Source organism: Diadema antillarum, unplaced genomic scaffold (assembly GCF_040938485.1).
Source record: "Diadema antillarum isolate AM-2024a unplaced genomic scaffold, OU_Dant_1.0 scf00000098, whole genome shotgun sequence".
Classification (NCBI taxonomy): Eukaryota; Metazoa; Echinodermata; class Echinoidea; order Diadematoida; family Diadematidae; genus Diadema; species Diadema antillarum.
In genome coordinates, this window is record NW_027270987.1 from 973,058 (window position 1) to 994,548 (window position 21,491).

General features: G+C 37.1%; 1 protein-coding gene across 1 annotated transcript in view; it reads left to right on the forward strand.

Annotated features, from left to right (window-relative positions):
- The first annotated feature begins 8,673 nt into the window (after positions 1 to 8,673).
- Positions 8,674 to 21,491, forward strand: part of LOC139718678 (plexin-A2-like) — a 128,819-nt gene continuing 116,001 nt past the window's right edge. The window contains exon 1 of the mRNA XM_071630136.1: positions 8,674 to 8,824. The gene's annotated coding sequence lies outside the window, so the exon portion shown is untranslated. The remainder of the gene's footprint in view (positions 8,825 to 21,491) is intronic.

Sequence of the window (21,491 nt, forward strand, 5' to 3'; positions counted from 1 at the left end):
TTGGCATTGCAACATAATAAAAGGAATATACCAGGCACTGAGAGGCTCTCAGTGATTAATTATAGATTCTGAGGTGATATTTCTCTCACAAAGAGTCCATAATTTGACTAGTGCATCTAAACAGGGCATGATATACTTGTGCTATATCCCTCCATATCTTAATAGATAATAACAGACCTCCCAACCATTCTGAATTTGGAGGAAGAATCTGAATTTTGACCATTCCCAGCACTTGTTTCAAAAGGAGTTTCCCATTTTTCTTGATAATTTTACTACACACTCTTATGGCAACTGCACTCTCTTTCCTATTATTGAGTTAAATAATCTCTTTTTTACCATGTTTTTTTTTTTTTTTTTTTTTTTTTTTTTAGTCAGAAAGGTTGAGAGGTCTGTAATAATAACATTGATAGAATAAATGTTTCCATATTGCAGCACAGACAACCAGTGTTCTGCAATGGATGTAACTTACACCGTGGTCTATGAGACTGATATACTGACCATGATGACACTTTGCACAAGCTCTGGATTAACAGTTCATTGATCCATAGCATGATATAGTGCACTATACGATGAATGACGTCATGGTATAGGACATTTCCCTCCAATGGCATTTTGCTTCCAACGTAAGCATCATAGCAGTCACAAGTACAAAATGGTGGTTGCACCCCTAGCTAGCCTGGAGGGTGAAGCCAAATTTCATTTATTTCCATTTCCCTTGTCTTATGTTCAGTTTCCCATATCAAGAATAAATGATTTTGATCTAGATAGGGTATCAGAATGTTCCATTCGAATTGATACTGCTACAGTCCTCTCCCGTTTATAACAATCACGGTGATAACAAAATTCCGGTTACAATGAGGTAAAAAATCAGGCCCGAACATTGTCCTCTTTATATATATATGTTTTTTAATTGTTCATTGGTTTGGTTATAACAAAATTTCAATATAATGACAGAAAACTGCCAGTCCCAACGACTTCGTTATCACGGGAGTCAACTGTATTTATAATATAATTATGAAGAGATAGGTTAGATATGGGTTCCATGACATTTGCTCCAGCGACAATTGCTCCCATGAAATATCTGCACGCTAAGCCCAACATAAAACCTACTCAAACACGTAACCCTCACCCTAATCCTAATCCTCACATCAAAATAAACCTGAAACCCTATCACAACCCTACCCCTAATTAACCCTAAGTCCTTGGAGAAAGTAAGACCGGAGCAATTGTCGCAGGAGCAAATGTCGTGTCACCTATGGATGTGCAATGCAAATTTTACTGCTGGACAGCTAAAGAAAACTGATGTTTGCATGTATACTATGTTTGCTATTTTCACTTTTTATCAAGTTATTTTCGTTGAATTTTGAGTAGATTATTCAAGAGGGTGGTTGAAAGCTTTCAAGAACTCGAAACTCAATTTCTTAAGACCTGTTCAAGATTTTTTAAATGATGAAAATCACATCCCTAGACATATTGATGTGTGTGTACGTGAAAGACAGTCGCTTTTTTATTTTATTTTTTTTTCTAAATTTCATTTTGCAAACTGTATTTTTCGGCCATCAGCTACCTGTTAACCACGCATCTATACTTATAAGATAATAAAAAACAACAACACTATCAATTCATTTACATAATTTTCTCTGTAATCTATACAGTTTCCACTTAAGTCGGTTTTGGAATGCCAGTGTGTCTGCATGCTTAGCGGAATGGCCCTCCATCCAACAAAATGATGGCAATACTACCGAAATAACAAGATATAACGGTTTCTTGATTTACAACTTGGACTTTATTTCAACGGTGACATGTCCATAACAGGTTGAGCAAGAAGATCTACCGTGTTTGTCCCGTCAACAACACGGTGTGACTGAAGAGAACGCCCAAGAGAACGGGTCGGTATATATCGAAAGAAAGAAACTCCCATGCCCTGTCAGATAGACTTTTTTTTTTTTAATACCGCCAAAATATTTACAAGCAAAACGTCTCGCCCTAACTTTCATAAATACATCTATAAAAATTCTTGCAAACTCCCATGAAAAGTTCGGGTCTGAGAAAAGTCAAGAGACGCTTTTTCAAAACAACTTCGCTACTCTCAGCCACCATGATTTTTTCTTTTTTTTTTTTGTAATTTGGAATATAGCTCGTGACGACATGGGCAAGTTGCGTTTCCACAAGACTGGCTGAATTGGTCACTGGCCGACAAGGCGTACACGCGCGCCGAAAAAAAGAAAAAAAAGAGACTATTTTTCTTCCATTTGCGACAGACATCATTCAAAACGATTTATCATCGGAACGATGCTGGCGCGACGTAAACACAACTACCTTCGACCAGTCTCGTACATCGTGACCTTTGAACCCAAGAAAGACCCCTGGGTGAGGTCAGGGTTACTACCACAACATGCATAACTTGATTTTTTTTCCCCCGATGGTGTGGTATTTTCATTTAATGTCGAATCGATGCATAAACGTCTTTTTGATATGGCCGCGTGTTCCCACGGGTACGTCTGTCCGCTAGTGCGAACTTAAACTGACATTTACACTGAATGTAAAGTAAGGAATCGCCAGATTAAAAAGAGTGTATTTTGCATTGTCTCTGTTATATTTTGTTTCATGTGTAAGAAAGAACTACTACACCTTGTAATTGCCATTTGATAGTCTGACTAAAAATAAATCATTTACAATAAAATATAAAAAAAAAAACCGCCATCATCAACAACAGCAACATCAAACATCTCTATGTGTCTTAGGTCCCTGAAAATTGTAGGTATGCATGATCGATCGTTTTATTTCACTTTTGCATTGACATTATACAATTGTCTTCATGGTATGACATTTTGACGCACTTTGGGAACTTATTATTACGAACAAAAAAAGCAATACCCATTGTATTGGAGGCTAAACATATAGTTAATTATAGTTCACGCATCACTAAAAGAAAATAAAACGTTCTTATATTGTGCGACTATGGCGGCGCTAAACTCGTGTAACCGCCTTTCATTTTATGAAGTATAGATATGAAATAAAAATACTTCTTGGGAGCATATATTTATATATATATATATATATATATATATATATATATATATATATACATGTATATTATGATGGCAAAAATTCAATTAAAAAGTAAACAAACAAAGGAAAGTATTCGTTTTCATGAACTGAAAAAAAATTTTTTTTCTTAAAGAAAGAGAAATTAAGTACCATATTTGAAGTTATTCATCTCAAAATGATAGGACAATGTTGGAATAAAGGTTAATGATATAAGAATAATTATGTGAGATTAAAACCAACAAGAGAACGTCTGAAATTTATCATTAGTTGTTAAATCGATGGAGTCGCATTAATTCTGATGTCCTACTTTTATCTTTAATCTGCGTTGTCGTAACATAACTGATGCGTGTGGAATACTCAAAGTTGATACAAAATTACGCTCGTAAAATTCATCGTGAAATTATACATCTTTACATTCATTTACGCGTGTGTATTACTCTGCATATTAGTCCGTTGATCGCGCAGAAAATGAAACATCTACACAAAGAATTAGAGAGAATATCAAAACGTTCCCGCCAACGTCATCATTATGAGGAAATATTCCACAATGTTCACCTCATAAGTATAGGTGTGGTGACTGCATATTTTCTCGGTGGATGTAAATCTGCCATCCAGCAAAATTCTCTCGCTGGAGTGATTGAAAAATTGCCATTTTTTGCAAGGTGTGCCCTAAGCCAACAAACAGGAAAGTTTAGTATTACAGGTGTGTTATTGTTCGGTGCAATGAGTATCTATTCGGAATCTCTGATTTTCTCACGACGCGATGAATTATGGCAATAACGGCCTGTCACCCACGAGTGGCTCTTGGACGAAATGTCATCTTTATATTTCATCTCCTTCTGGTACAACAATTGGCTATAAGTCATACCACATGAAATGTGTATCCCTGTTGAGAATTCATGGTTTTGTTGTTATTGTTGCAAGGAGCAGGGAGGTGAGACACCTCCCTGCAAGGAGTGAATAAACTGCTGCAGGATTCAGCGGCGGATCCAGGAATTCCGTAAAAAAAGGGGGACGCAAAGCAAAGGAGCGACTTCCGGGTTTTATCAGCTGACAAACAAACAAACAGAAAAATGTCCGCTGATATCGAGCGATTTAACGCATACTTTTATTTTAAAAAAAGCAACTGAAATAAAACAAAAGGGGGCGCACTCCCGGTGCGCTTTATTTTCTTCTTCTTCTCTTAAGAAATAAATTAAAGGGGGCGCGGGCCCCGGTGACCCCCTGGATCCGCCACTGGGAGCTGAGCACGACTGCTGGCATGCCATCGGCAATCAGAATAATCCGATTGTTTTATTATTCTAAACTCTTCCCCACGAAAGTTTTGCTAATATTTTTGCGTGTACGAGATGTTATATGCTAAAGGTTTGTGCCATCCACAACGAGGGGATCGAAGACTTTGTTTGACATATACGAAAAGTGCACATCCGTGAATATGTCACTTGATATTTGTCACCCTGATCATCACTAATGGAAGGATCTAGAGCCCGGTCCAGAGTTACTGATGACAGTCAATCAAAGTGGGTGCACAATAAAGCATGGCCAGAACTGCGTAATTAGTGATATCAGTACGCATGAAACGTAGCACAATCAGTTTTCCTTATAACCAATTATATTCAAGGGTGGTGGGCCAATGCAGTGTACGTATCTTAGCAGCGGATGCTGTGAAATACGTTCACCCTATAACAACCGGCGTATTGGCTCATATCATGCTCCCTTCAAAAAGAAAAAAAAAATAATGTTGTTTTGAATGATATCAATGTTTGTCAGATATGTTTTTGTTGACTTAAAATTTAAGTCAACAAAATATAATCATGTTTCATTTGTAACTAGGCAACGGAAAACCTCTATAATTCTGTAGCATGTGTCTTTAATTTTTTTTTTTTGTGAAGGCACTTCTTTTTTTCACACTGTTTGAAAGCTTGCAGAAGAAGAATGCCAGTGTAAATTGTTTGTCAGGGTTGTCATTAAAATAAGATATGTAAACTATTAGATATTCATGTGCTATGGGACACAGTCACATAACAACTGACATTATAATATTGTAGACAAACGTGAGCGTGGACAATGGAGGCGCAAATGAAAACAAAAACAAAACAAGACAAAACAACCAAACGTAAAAATGGGCGGAGGGTCATTATTCCGAAGATTCCGAAGGTTCGTATTATAAGAGAACGCACCATCTTTTCATTTCCGGATTATTGAACCTCTTTCGATTTCGGATTAACGAACATTCAGAATAACAGACCATATATTCATTTTCGGAGCAACGAACCTTCGTGTCTGTTTTCTTTGTTCGGAGTGTTTTGTTTTTTTATGAATGAGCTTCGTTTTCATTTCTGATACATTTATGTTGTATCTTATCCGCACGGACCTGCGGAAGAACAGTCTCCGGACTGAAGTATGCATGTGGAATGAAATGAAATGAAATGAAATGAATTAATTTGTATATTCTATTTTCAGATTAACGAACGAAGATTGGGAATTTGTGTATTTCGGAATTAAACGAACTTTCGAAAGAACGAACGTCACCCAAACCAACATTTTTAGGAGTCTTTCCATTTACCAAAGAATTGTTTTCAAGCTTGGTCAAGTGCTTGTGTGTATTTCCTAGCAACGGTCGCTCTGAAAGTAACTCACCCTTGCAACAGACTGTATTATTATTTACTGTTCACCACATAAAGGGTGTGGGCATCAAGTTTCGTGCAGAATCATAAAATTAGTTCCCATCATCGGTAACAAGTAGAATAAACTGCTTGGTCTATGCACTCTTGAGGTCATGTTAATTAATCAATGTTATGAAAGTGAAACAATTGATATTATCAATGAAACTGCTGAATCGTGTGTGTGTGTGGGGGGGGGGGGAGGGGTACATTGTAGTTGTTTCACAGGGTCCAATGAGGAGTTTGCTCTCGATGAAGTGGAAAAAAAATTCTGGTATCGGAATGTGGATTTATAAGAGACTGTCTGCTTTGATTATCTGATTATGTGGCCAGGTCGTTGCACTATATCAACACTTCTTACTCCTCAACACTGAAAGATATAGATACAGACCTGTAGATATTCTACGAGACTCAGCATTGGTACCGTTGCTATACTATATTCATTAAAAAAGATTAAAAAAATATCGGTAACATACTAGTATAGTTAAACATGCCAAATGCTGTTCCATACACCTATTACGCAACTATTACGTAAGGGACACGATTTTCCTACAAAGATTATATACATATATATATATATATTATATATATATATATATATATATATATATATATATATATATATATGTATATATATATACATATGTATATATACATATGTATATATATATATATACATATATATACATAGATATATATTATGCTTTCAACTTCTATAATTATAAGATCGTCATTTTCGTGGCTGTGCATGTAAAAAACGGTCAACACGTACTTTACTTCAGTGAGATGATAATATTTGCAATCAACTGAATATCATATCAAAAAACAGTGTACAATATGTGAAACATCATTGCATCAGGATAGCAATTGTCATACAGAGTCTACTATATGTAAAAGCTCCGAGGTGAAGTAATCTTGATGGGATATGCGGGTTATTCGACTTAGGAATACCTGAGTACAGTAGGTTAATACGTTATTATATGTATAGACACATACATGTAATATTCATCGGGGTGATGTGATGTTTGCTTCTGCAACAATTGCTCCAGCCTTATTTTCTTTAAGGACTTAGGGTTAAAAGATTGGATTGTGATAGGGTTTTAGGTTCTATGAGATGTCAAAGAACATGCAATTCTAAGGGGTATCAAAAATTTATTTGATGAAAATCGGTTTTGATATGGCTGAGATATCCAAAAACAAGGTGAAACAGACAGATCCTAATAAAAGGCGTGGCCTGTCGCCTTTTGTTATAATTATTTTTTTGATATCTCAGCTATTTGAAAACCAATTTTCATCAAATAAACGTTGAATCCTTCTTAAAATTACATGCTCTTTCATATTTCATTTAAGAGGTTTCTCATTATCTCACTTAGGAATGTTCAAAACATTAATACCCACATCAACCTGTACTGTACAGTCCCTTCAAGATTGGATTGTGATCGGGTTTTACGTTTAGTTTTATGTGAGGATTAAGATTAAGGTTAGGATTATGTTTGTGGGGTAGAATCTATGTTTGGCTTAGCGTGGAGATATTTCATGGGAGCAATAATCGACGGAGCAAATGTCGTGGAGCCGTAATCGGACACCGGCATGTGCAAATTGTTGAAGTTGGAAGTAATTAATATCTAGACATTGCTGTAAATCAACTTTATGATACTCAAGAAGCATGGTATCTGAATGATCAGTTTTGATTTTATGTCTGTCCTTCGAATTTGCCGAATCGAAACCCAGAACAAAATTTCGCTGAGGATTATTAAGTATTTATTTTGTTGTATAGAGGAGCTTGCCAACACTCTGTCACGTTTAGAAAGCACTCCGATAGTCTCCAATGTAAAAAGCCCCCCCCCCAAAAAAAAAAAAAGTAAAGTCGTTGTATCCAGATTTCATGCATTTTAGATCCGATTTTGCTGAGACTTTCATCATTCTTTGCGTTTGATTTTGCTCTGAGAGGGAAAGAGCACGCTTCGAATCTCAAGAACAATGGGAGTTGACATCAAATTGTCGTTGCTTTTACTACCATTCGTGCGAAAGTAAACATCACGTCATTTGTTAGAAATTGTAATGTATTTTTGACAAGTCAAATGCGTCCACGTTACACTGATTAGATGATTATTATGTTCAATAAAATCTTAAACAGCTGTAGTCTACGAATGTTGCTCTTACATCGAGAAACGTGAGGGCGTTTCATCTCTGTGGTATTTTCAGGACTACTTGCACTCTCTACATGGAATGAATGAATAGGCCTCCTCACATCAACAAATAAGCAGTAGTCGGCAAAATGTTTCGGAAAGGTTGTTTGCTAAATGTTCTCCGATGAGTTGTTTTATCTTGCAGAATAATGATATGACGCTGATACTAACATGCTGACCGTTATTATTTCTGGTCGAGGAGATTTCCATGTACTTTTCGACAGATGGCGCTATCAATATACAGTATATAGTCATAAATCAGGCGGTGTCATTCCTGCGCGCCGAAGTTTGTATTTTGATTTCCCCTTCTTATTGCCCAACATCCAGCTGATCAGGTGGGGTTTTGATAGTGTGAAAAACTAGACACGTACTAAACTCATGTCCAGAAGAGCTCTACAAAATCACATACAAATCCAAATTAGTTTAGGGAGATGAGTAAAATGTATAAAAATTATTTGATCTGATAGTTTTTATCTTTATTTTACATACAAATTTGTTTTTACATAATTTTGATCGCCACATTTCCTTCTAAAGGACTATATTCAAAGACTAGAAAGCATCAGCGGTCCCGATATCGTCGATCACACCGCAGCATGTGCAGGCAACACACCCACTCTTTGCGCTCTTCCGAACACTGCACAAACTTCTTGTGGCGTGCGGCGAGTGACGTGTATCGTAAAGAGCACTTTTTCCCCCCCTCCACCAGGAGCATTCTGGTATGCCATGCCACCACACCGCTGCTCCGAAGCCGCTAAGTGGTCGAGTACTGTGTTTCGCTCCTGCAGTAGCGAGCTCGAACACCTGTAAGATCGTGTGATCATTATCGTGTGATACGTTTTGAGAAAGAGACGTGGACATCATTAGATGGAATTTACTGTATTGGTGACTTGACGGACTGTTGTTTGACGACTGCTAACGAAGGTAAGTTATACTCTCCATCAACGTCAAAAAAAGTTTTGAAACATCGATGTGCATAATGTGCATGCCGGGTGCAGAGGCGTGGAGTGCGTGTTGACTGTTGGTTCAAACTGTTGCCCGATCGTCGGGCCTAGCTAGGGCCAGGGAAAGTCACCGCACTGCGACCCACCTACAATAGGCTGGTTTCCAGGCCACCTGGTAGATGTTTGACTCTTGATCGTGTTAGAAAGGCAAAGGGATGAAACTACATTAATATTGATGAGTATTGATTGTGTCGATCATGCATCCACTAATAGTGACACTATGCAAGTCTATGTTATATGAATTTTCTTAGAATGTGACAGTGAAGACATGTTCATCAATTTTGTATTATTGTCTTTTTTGTTACTTAAAGAAGGTAGGCCTATGTTGTAAAACTAATGTGAAGTTTCCTCTACTCGACACTCTGGCTTTGATAATGACTCACCTCACGATCAATGGACCGATTGATTGTGAACTGTTGTCATTTGAAAATATGCTATACTATTTTATTAGAGATTCCAAAGAGAGATATTCCTATTTCTCTGCTATTATAGACCCTATCTATCTGATTGACTAAAGTGGTACAACAATGTCAATGATTACATGGAGAGATGATTGCTTTGTATGATAATTAACATAACAAAAAACAAGTGCTGACCACTGACCACTTTAGCACAGCTTTAAATTTTTTGCGAAGTGCCACTGGCATACAATGAATACAAAACAGAGACAAAAATTCACAAAATTCATTAAATTTACATTGTAGGGCCTAAATGATGTGAAAATTTTTGGTTTACAATAATTATGTTGAGTACGTATGCATTATCGTGCAAAATCTCAACATTTTTTTTTAGTAAGGTTTATTGATAAAGCACATGGGCATTCACCTGCTTGATAATTTTTATTCATTTTTGTAAGGACCTTGTCAAATTGCCCGTAACATTGTGATTTAATAGGTGTCATGGAAAGTCCCATTCACTATCTAGATGAAACTCAAAATAATGCAGAATATAATGTGATTTTTTTATTGAGTGACAAATAGATCAGTAGTACCATGCCAGAATACAATGTATAAAACATACTATTTTAATAATTCAGGAACATATTTTATGATATGTGATTGGCATTAGTAGGTTGCAAATCATGAAGTTTTGATCTGCATTGTTTTCCAAACTGTTTCACATCATATTGGGCTTGAAATGTAGCATTTGTTAAATTTCTATTTTCACTAAGACTGGAGAAATATTATATAACTTGAGATGATATTCTCTTTTATTGATTTTATGAACCTCAGTTGTGATATTGTGGATCTAGGTCATGAGGTGTGATCAGCAAAGCAAGTGCAGAACATAACCATCTAATATACAGTATTATAAAACCTGTTCATGTAGGCCTAATGGTTTAAATTTTGTAAATACCTTCCTGTAAAATTTGCTGTAAAATATCACAATTTGCAATCTAGGCTGGTAATCAGTGGACAAAATACACCACAGATATTTTAACAGATATTATGATGCTCCCCTTTAATAATAACATGGTTATCCAAGCCCCACTCTCTATATTGGAGTGAGAAGGAAATTGGCATTTCCCAGAACGTGGCAGGTGATTTCATGCTGATGAGAAGTAGATTGGGGAAAGGGGGAAACCATGGCATTTAAACAGTGTGCTTATCTGTACATGTGGGCCAGTTTTAGCGCCCATTTACACCCCTCTCCTCAGCTCAGCATGCCCTTTTTACCACCACGTGGTCAGGTAGAGAGGCACAGAATGGGGGGGGGGGGGGAGAGCTGCAGCATGGTGTGTTGCAATACCTCTTGTTCTGTACACTTTCACCACCTCCTTGCTTTTTCATCCCCACCTTCAGAAAGGGGGGATTGTCACAAAAAGGACATCTGGTCTAACAGAAAGAGACAGAGAAAAAAGAGAAAGGGGGGGGGGGGGGGGGGGTTAGTGGTTACAATGGAGTAAACTTACCCTAAAGAAAACTAAACAAAACAAAAACAAGAATGGAAATCTGAAGGGTGGAGGGCTTCGCTAATGCTGTGGAATGTTTCCGCCTCATGTCTGGACATGTCTCTGGTTTCTTGAGGGAGAGTGGAGAGTGTTCAAGGATTTCTTCATATCTCGTCAGAATTAAAACTCTTTCAGGTAGTATAATTATAGATAGCTGTCTGTCTGAAGGGATAACAATTTCCTCCCTCTCCAGAAAAGAAAGACAAAAAGAATTTACTTCAATCAATGGGGCATTTATACGCATATAATCCAACACTCACATAGTGATACACACACACACACACACACATACACACACATACACACACACATACACACATACATACATTCACTGTGTCTCTCGAGCAGCTGCTCTTTGCCGAGGTGCCCTGGATTTTGAAAGCAGGGATTGGTGGTCGCTCCTACAGCTTTCAACCCATCCTGTCTGCAACTAAACACCATGGAATTAATGATTTGTGTCATCCGATCAGATTGGACTTTTTCAACTGAAACACCGTGATGCAGACATTGTCTGCTCAGGCAGCATGTAAACTATCAGAGTCAAAGGAGAATGATCCAAAGAAGAGTTGGAAGAGCAGAAGAATTGAAGAATAGCAACCATGTCCTAGATAATCTTTGAATGTTGATCAGTTGTGTCGAGTGAAGGTATAGATAATATTGCATTGAATCTTGCATTGTAAATGCTGGTCACCAGGCTGTGCTGCAGAGTATTATTTCCTGAAGAGCAGCCTTAATATCTTTGTCATAGACAAAACTAATACAAGGTGCTACAAATGTATTGCTTGCTTGCCGTGGGCAAGCAAAACTCATTGCTTGGCAAGTGCAGTGGATGGGCACTTGCTAGTAATTATAACAGTAGCTAATAATAGTGGCAACAAGTAGCCACTATCATTATGATGATGATGATGATGATGATGATGATGATGATCATCATCATTGTTATTATCATTGTTATTATTGTTAATATTATTAAGAGCTAATACTGTTAGAACACACATTTCCCATAGACACACATAGGTTCATACAGCCTTTTACCAAATGGGAGAGCAATCATTTGTATTGAATAGAGATTGTAAAGAGATTGTTTCTAATTCTATTGTATCAAAAGACATTCTACTCCTTCCAAAACTCTTCGTATCACATGGTAAAGCCTGTTGTATCTTCAGACATATGTTTCTGTATCGATTTGCTAAAATGCACTGAAGCTAATTAATGCAAATCACTGTTTGGAGAGTGTATGTACAGAGAATACTAGATGTCATCTGATTTTCAACATAGGAAGGTTGTAACTTTTATGCTCTCTTTGTCTGAAGCCCTTCATCATAGTTTCAGTTGTACTTTTTTAATTGAATTCATTGTCTGTGGTTCTTGGAGCATTGTTTTCAAAAGGAAAAAATTCTTTTGTGAGAGCTAACTCATTGTTTTGTGGTTGTGGATGTGCGTGCTGAATGATGTGATTTTTTGACCCAGTGTAGTAATCTCATCTGTTCGGATGATGTGTGTGTAATGTGTCTGTTTTTTATGTCTGATGAGGATACATGTAGGCTGCTTACTTCCCAATGGTTTTTTTTTTTCTGTGAAGCATACACACTGCACAATGACCTGAAAGCAGAAGAATGGCCATCTAACAACACAGGGGTCGCACTTAACTTTTTTTTTTTACTAGCCAGGCGGACTACTTAATTAGAATCAATTTTAACACTGAAGCAATGTTTTGGCTAGCCAGACGGACTAGTAACTTCAGAATTTTATGATTTTTAGCTAGTCCGACATGATTTTGGGTGGCCAATGGCCAGCGGACCATCGCCAATTTCGAATCCTGCAACATACTTGCTATAATATACTGCTGATGGACCAAATCACATTTCTACAACATCTCTTGTCATCAATAACGTAAATATGGCAGAAGATGATGAGGTGTTAACAATATTTGGGTGATGAACTTCAAGGTCCAGTTTACCTTTGGGAGCAGTGATTTAAAAAATGTTCAAGATATCACACTTGATGCATGTGTAGGTCTGTTGCATCACAAAACATCCTACCAGATACAATTTTTGCAATAAAGCCTAAAATGTCAGGAGATATCAGCATTTTTCTCAATAAACCATAACTGTATACGGTTTAGTCTGGAAGCATTCTTATTATAACTATTGTTCACATTTTGTGTATTTAACAATACTTAACATTGATTACACGGATTCAAATTTTTACAGTGGTTGTTTCTATCCCTAACTCACATTTTATAACTATTTTAAAGCACTAATGTTGGGTTTTTGTTTCATCTGCAAATGGTAAATTATGCCTTTAAGAGTAACATAACAGTAAGGCCAAAAAAAAAAATTGTTGCATTGGCGTAACCCGCCCGACCCTAAAAATTCCGCCGACCCCATGTTTTTTTATTTTTTTTTTTGCTATCGATATCAAATATCTTGTTGATTGCGATCGCGATCGCACAAACCCGGAAGTGGAAACGGCTCTGGGGATATCGGATGTACGAGGGAGAGATCTAGCGCCTCGCATAAGCCTTCCTTGATCAGTACGTCATCTGTTTCCAACACGGACACGTACTCTAACAAGATTTATTCAGTGTATACGTAGCATTCAGACTGCGATGTATTGTGCACAGTTTTGCCATAGGTTTCTTGTGTGGAGAACTTACACGAATCTGTATATGTGGGACTGTAATAGAGATCGCCGTGTGCGATGAAAAGATCGTACATATGGGTCAATTTGCATCTATCTTATCTAAGTCAAACTAGTAAAATATGAAGTGAAAACATTCAGGATAGGGATTTCAACATCTTTAAATTCTGTGAAGGGGTATAATTCCAGTAATATCGGCCTCATAAATGATTTGTAGAATAGATGAACACAGCACATTCGGTGCAGCAGTTGTAACTGTTTACTGAGCTGAGCACGAGTTTTACACGTAAAATGCAGGTAGCAAAAAAAAAAAAAAAAAAAAAAAAAATCCGCCCGACCGACCCTATTTGAAAATCTCATGTTACGCCAATGCAACAATTTTTTTTTTTTGGCCTAAGTGCCTGTCTGAAGCATAGCCACCATTGTAAAGAATGGCTGTAACTTTTATGTTATGGGTTTCTGCAAACACATCAACCTTCAGTTTCTTTTTTTTTCCCATGCCGGATCCTCCATTATGAATACTTGCCCATGATGAAAGGTTGCGCCAAATTATAGAATTTGCGGTTTGAATGAAATCATATCCAGTTTGTCATAATGTAGACTTTAGAGGATGGAATTTGAACTTTGTTGAAGTCCAGTGTAACTGACACCCCTCCACCCAGTGGAAGTCGCTTTGTTCTCAAATAATTGGAAGAATGTGTCATCCCAGTGTGATTTTCCTGCCATTTGTTCGGCCTGTTCTAGTCCAGTGGGTCGTGGGATAATATGAATGGGAGAGAATTATTTTGAGTTTGCCGAGTGAGAAAATTTCATCCGACATTGGAACTGCTCCAAGAGCAGTCATGATTTAGTGCATTTCCAAAGAAAAGTGTTGCAGTGAAAATCTTTAAATTCGTTTGCTTGGGAAGAAGGTTTTGAAGCCTCTCATGCCCTAGTAACTTAGGAACTGATGGCTTCAACTATGGTTTCAATCACATTCACACTGCAGGCATAAGTTTGAAAAAAAAAATGTCTGTGCATGTAAATAAGGAATAACAAAGGAACAAATTTCTGTACTGAATTGACAACTTATGTCAATGTTTAATATCGGTTTGTTCATGACGGTACTTGCCTCCAGTCACAGGAATATTTGCATGATGCATTGGTTCCGTAAAACCTCATAAATGATGGTGTGGTCAAACGTGACGGACATGTTTGTTTTGTGGCTTTAGGAGTACATACTACTGATAAAATGCAGGTAAACCAACTTCCCATAATGAAGCTGGCATTGAAGATGTTATAAAAAAGTACAAGTCATGTAATGAGTAATGGCAATGAGGCAGGACAAGGAGTGAACTTAGAATTTAAGAAACACACAAAACCACTTCTTCCTTGTCTCCAGCTGGGTTTGGTCGCCAACACTACCGGAACTTGTCTGACCTGTTGCTGACTGGAAATCTAGGAAAATCTGTGAAACTTCCCCGGAGTTTTGTTTTGTTTTGTTTTGTTTTGTTTTGTTTTGTTTTGTTTTGTTTTGTTTTGTTTTGCTTTGTTTTTTGTTTTTTGTTTTGTTTTTTCTTGATGTTGGCATTAGAATGGAAAAACTGTATTCTGTGAGTTTTTGGTATCAGTTTAGATCTACAGATATGATAGAACCGTCTGTCTTGGTTTCTCGTGATCTTTAGACCTTGACAAGAAGTCTTTTTTCAGATTGGGGGATGAGGAGCAATAGAGGATTAAAATTTCGTGGCACTCCCTAGAAACTGTGTTTTGTAGATTTATGCAAATAAATTTTACATTGAAATTCACATGAGGAAAAATGCTCTGAGTCAAAGCAGAATTACAGTGTAGAGCAAAAACTCCCGAAACCCATCTGCACATATTTCTGAGGAGAAATCTACGTGTAATTCTTGTGCTGCATTTATCCATGTTGGTGAAACTTTACATTGTAGACAATAGTGTAGCCAAGCAGTTCATTGGATCAAACTCTAACACTGGAGTATTGAGAAAGCTAGTGACAGGCAGATGTTTGTTTGCATTTTTATAGTTTATCTAAATTGTATCGTTTATGAGAGTTAGAATGTTCCAGTACCTAATGTTGTACTAATACTAATTCAAAGAAAGGTTATCATGAAATATTGATAAGTTGCTACAGGGACTTTGGCATGCCGTGCATTTCAATTCTTACTGGGAATCAATGGTACTAGCATTAATGCATAAAACAGTGGATTCATTGAAATATTAAGAATGACACTCATATGGGACATTTTGTCCTGTTAGTTTGTTCTTCTTTTTGATCCATTTCCCATGCTTTCACGGTTATTTTGTCATTGTTGTTGGAAAATGTGATATCTGAGTACCGGTATGTAATAAAGGAATCATGATTTAATGACAGTACCATTATATGCAATACTGTTACACTCAGGAAAAATATTTGGTCTGTTAATTTATAATCTATGAATAATGGGGCATTGAATGCAATGTTGACACATTTGTTTAAACAGTTGCAGCACACAGGTGGTTGACCACACACTGATTTTTATCAAGAGAATTTATTGCAGATATTTCTTTTTGATGAAACATTACAAAAATAGTCTGTGAATCCAAAGGTTAAACTTGAACACCTGACAGTGACTGATAACACCTATCCACATGAGTAAACACATCTTCAAGTTGTGAAATTATCATAAGTATCAGTGCCAAAATGAGATGAGAAAAGTTTTGAAGGAAAAATCATTGATCTCCGGGGAGGGAATGTTTGTTATTCATGATTGTAATCAACGTGTATCACCATCATTATACAAATACTTTGCAAACATTCAAAAGAGGAGAAGTCCCTTCCTGTAGGAGATTATTGACAAATATTTCTCATTTTGTTGTGTTTTGTGAATTATGGAAGTTGAGCTACATAAGTGCAATTGTAGTTGTGTGCCCTTGAGAAGTCATGTTTATTGATATACTGGCATCCGAATTGTCGCAACTTACATTTATCACATGTCTCATTCTGTTAGGAAATAACAAGATATTTTCATTTGTTGCTTATCCCTTTGTTGGAAAGAGCCATTTAACTTTTCAATTCCTCTACTGGTGCATTTTCTTTCACTTTCTACTTCTTGTATTCTATTCTTTATAGCCAAGCATTAAAGGACAAGTTCACCTTCATAAACATAAGGATTGAGAGAATGCAACAATATTAGTAGAACACATCAGTGAAAGTTTGAGGAAAATTGGACAATCGATGCAAAAGTTATGAATTTTTAAAATTTTTGTGTTGGAACCGCTGGATGAGGAGACTACTACAGCTTGTGAGTCATATGCGTACAACAGTATAAAGAAAATGTAAAGAAAATTCAACATATTTTCACTTTTTTCGCATAATAAAAGAGCACTTGACTTGCCTCTTTCTAAAGGCAGGGGGAATGATATTACCCATAACATTTGTCGATAACGAGTCGGGGGAATGTGTACTTTTTTCAAAAGATGAAATTTTGTGAAATTCTCTTTATATTTTCCTTATATTGTTGTACGCATGTGACATCTAAGTTATTCACACATTGCAGTAGTCTTCTCATCCAGCGGTTACTGCACAAAAACTTCAAAAATGCATAACTTTTGAACGGATTGTCCGATTTTCCTCAAACTTTCAATGATGTGTTCTGCTAATATTGCTACATTCTCTCAATCCTTATGTTTATGAAGGTGAACTTGTCCTTTAAGTAGTATATTAGGTGCTTCTGTGCTGTTTGTGACAGTAAGCGACTCATATAGAAAGTCTATGGGCAAAACCAATGTTTAGATGGTGCCCAACCACATGCTTTACCCTGGATGGAGTAAAGCCAATTCTTTTGAGTGACAGACACGATGTGCTGCTTCCATTCCCCTTCCTGATGTTGTAGAAGACTGGCATATATTTTATGAACACACACACCCTACCAGTGAGAGGGCTTGTGCAAATTGCTACCAAATTTGGGATGAAGGTATTGTAGGGCTCCTGGAATAGTGAGGTGCCTTCTGAGGAGTAGCTCCATGGGTACGGGCAGAAAGGCGAGTGTGAGGTGTTGCAGGAACACAATGGGGTGAAGGGCGACCTGCGGGTCGGGGTGTGAATAGTTCAGCATTTGGGCATGCATCAAGCACTGAGAGGAGGGAATCCTTTTGCCCCCTCACCCCCTCTCCCTCCCCCTTTTTTGTTCCTGTAAATGCTTGAGGTAAACTTTCAGCACTACAGTTTGAGAAGGTATATTGTTGGTCATGTTTGAATGAACCTGTGCGGCAACATGTGCAAAGTTCAAACTGTCTTCAGGGACTATAATTTATGGAAGACAGCATGATGTCATTGAGCAAGTTTGCCAAAGACTTAGTGAACGTTGATAGATTGTTGAAGTCATAAAGTGAACTGAATATAAAAGCTGCAAGAATCACTTAGAGGTAGTAATACACCATATAGCTGGAACACAGAATGTGAAGCTGGTATTAAAATGAAAGTGTCAGAAAAGCAAAAAAATTTTTATTACCCCTATATTTGAATCTGCAGTCCAGATTTATAAGCACACCAAACCAGTGTGTTTAACTTTTCAAAGGTCTGTCTGTGTAGACTACATTGGGGTACCATTTTTCATTCCATTGTTACACTGCCACTTCACTTCTGTGACTCAACTGTAGTATTGACATACAGGCTAGCTGAGCACAGGGCAAACTTCGTGTATGCTCGTCTCTCTCCTTTCAACCCTACCCCCCTCTTTCTTTTTCCCTCTCCTTTAGAGGGCCATAAGTTTCTCTGCGTGCTCTACCTCCAGTTGAGCGCTGCTCGAGATTGGGTCATTTTCCCACGGCACCAAGAATATGCCCAGTCCATCAGCCCTTGGACTCTGCAGAAATGTAATGTGTGTGTACCTGTACAATATACAAATATGATGGGGGAGGGCATGTTTGTGTTTGCTTTTAAACTGTGTGAATGGAAATTTATGAAATATTATACTGCTATCAAGATCAAAGAAGATTGTAATCGTGCTTGTTCTTCTATTTACGGTGTTTGCTGAAACCTTTGATTTTTCACAATTTTTGTGTTCTCATGCATGAGATAAAGTCTCAAAAGCATTTCTGTAATATTAATGTATTGTTCACTTTCACGCTCGGTGTATATGAACAAGTGTGTGGTATTTTTTATTCTCAGTGAATTATATGTAAGCAACCTTTCTGTGATATTGAATGCAGAGGTTGCATATTTGTATGATTGATATTGCACGTTTCTGTGCCAACTTTTGCACGATACCATTCTACCAGGTCTTCTCCGTACTTATATTCGTTAATTTGTGCATCAGATGTGCACATGGGAGTATAAGCCACATCAGGGAGGTGAGACGCCCCTCTCTTGGTGCATGCAGTGGCTTTCTGTATATACATATTGTATGTCGCACCCATTCACATTTTCTTGAAATGCAAATAACATGAGAATACTTTCATTTTAAAGCTGGCAAGTTGCAAAGCCTTATTCCAGCCCCATCCCATGTATTTTTTTTTCTAGACATGAATGATGAATGCTATTCAAATTATGCATGCTTGAAACATGAAAACAAAATACTATTATGTGTTATATTTTGCAGTGTTTTTTTTTCTAATAAAACAAGTCGATTATAATAATCACAACATCAGCAGCTCAGAAGAAAAATACCTCCAGTATCACAAGGTAGGATTAGGAAATCACTCATTTTTTTCCTTTTGTCAACATGTGTTCTCTTTTTTTTTCGCAATCTTGAATTCCACTACTCACAGAAATGGTCTTAGGGAATAAGTCCCATTTGCAAAACACTGTTTTCATGAACTGTACAAAATGATGTAAACAGTATGCCTTTCTACACAGGCCTGGCTGTAAGTGAGTGACTATAATAGACATGAGAATGATGTCATTATGTAAGTCCATTGTGGGATCCCAGTTGTAACCAGGAGAAACTGACAGTCACATCATGTACATGTACAACTGTGTATCCTAGTGTTTTTATAGTGATTGAAGCAAGCTGGAATGGAATATTGGCAATATACGTATACCCTACCATTTTTTTTTTTATCAGCAAGTACAGTGGATTCTGCAAAATGAGTTTAGTTGTTTGTTTTCTTTTCTTGTAAGTTTTTCTTTCCCCTTTCCACCAAAATGAGGCAATATTGGTCCAAGGCGGCTATGCCACTATATATCTCCCAGAAAGTGGATGATAAGAGTGAACACATCTGATATTGATCGTGCATTATGTACAGGTGGTACTCAATCAGATTTCAATTTTGACTTCTTTCTGGGTGAGACGGATGTGTCAGTGATAGTTTCCTTGCGTATGAAATACATGTAAACCACAGAATCCCTGATCAAGTTTAGCCCGTTGAGTGCTATGAGTGTTACATTGTAGTTGGCACAGAAAATCCCACAGCATTGTACTCACTGACCATAGTCCCTGGCACAGAAAGGGTTAAAGGTATAGTTTTTGGTTCAGATGGGGAATTCAGATTTTGAATTGTGCAAGATAATTACCAACATTTTATAAAATGAAATACGAAAGAGCATACAATTCTGAGAGGAATTCAAAAATGATTTGTTTAAAATTGGTTTTGAAATGGCCGAGGTATCCAAAAACAAGAGTAAAACAAAGTGATCCTAATAAATGGTAGGTCCCACCTTCATTAGGACCTCTTTGTTTTTGGATATCTCATATTTCAAAACCAATATTCAACAAATCAACTGTGAATTCCTCTTAGAATTGTATGCTCTTTCATATATCATAGGAGGTTTCTCATTACTGCGTATCACACAAAACGAGTTGGAAACTTGAAGTCCAATCTCAACCAAATCTACAGCATTGTATTTCATCCCTTCAAGACCAGTATGTGCAGCCTATCTCTGTATGGACTCTGCAATTTTGGAATGCAATTAAGATGTAATGTGAACTGCAAGACACACAATGTTTTGCCATTTTGTCAATGAGCTGGTATAGTTCATATATTTAATAGTCAACTTGACTGCATGCTTGTCAATCAACATGATTATTATTTTTTTTGAAAGATAAAAATAAACTCTCATAATGGAATAAGCAGAGATGTTTTCATTGTGTTCAGACAGGCTTCTAGGATTCTAGCTGATGAAACCATGATTTTTATCAAATTTGTAGATCGGCATTCTTTTAACTGTTTTTTCTATTTATATCTTTATCCATAATGATTGAGTCATGGCAGATAAACACTTGTCATGAAACAGTGTGGTAATGTTTGTTCAAAATCACACAGCAAATCCATGGGCAACAAGCATATCATTAACTACGTTACCACCCATGTTAGTATTTATACTCGTGACCTGTTGTATCCCCAAAACAGTAATTTTTACAAACCTCAATATAAAGCACATTTTGTCCCTCGAATAGGCAATGGGCTGGGCATGCAGAATAGGAAAAATCATATTTTCTTTGTGATAATAATGAAGAGGTCATGCTGGAGAATGAGACAGGACTGGATGATGTAATCTGTACTAGTCACCACAACTAATCGAATCAAAATTCTGAGAATAATTCCCATTGGATCCAAGTGGGCGGAATTTCACAGTGGGGGTTTATTTGTATCACAGGACTGAATGAAGATCAAGACTTTGTATGTATGTGTGTGTGTGTTTGTGTGTCTCCGTGTGTAGTCATATGATTGTACATTGTGTTTATAAGTAGGCCTATCTGTATATGTTTTTGTCTACATGTTTATGCAATGTAGGAATTCAAAGAAAAAGTATCCTGTAGTCCCAGACACTCATATCAATACATTATAATGTAAATGTACAGCTCTGGTAGTTTGTCAAATGAAGCTCTGTTGTTTCTGTCAAAATGCCCATTTCTGTGTAATCCCACCGCTGACAGCGGAAGATATTCTGTGCTCAGATGTCAGGATTTCCTCATCATTTACTATTCCAGCATTTAAGGAGGAGACAGACAATCCTATTTTTTAACAGTGTCATCTGCCCAGTAGGCCCTATATCACATAATTCAAAATC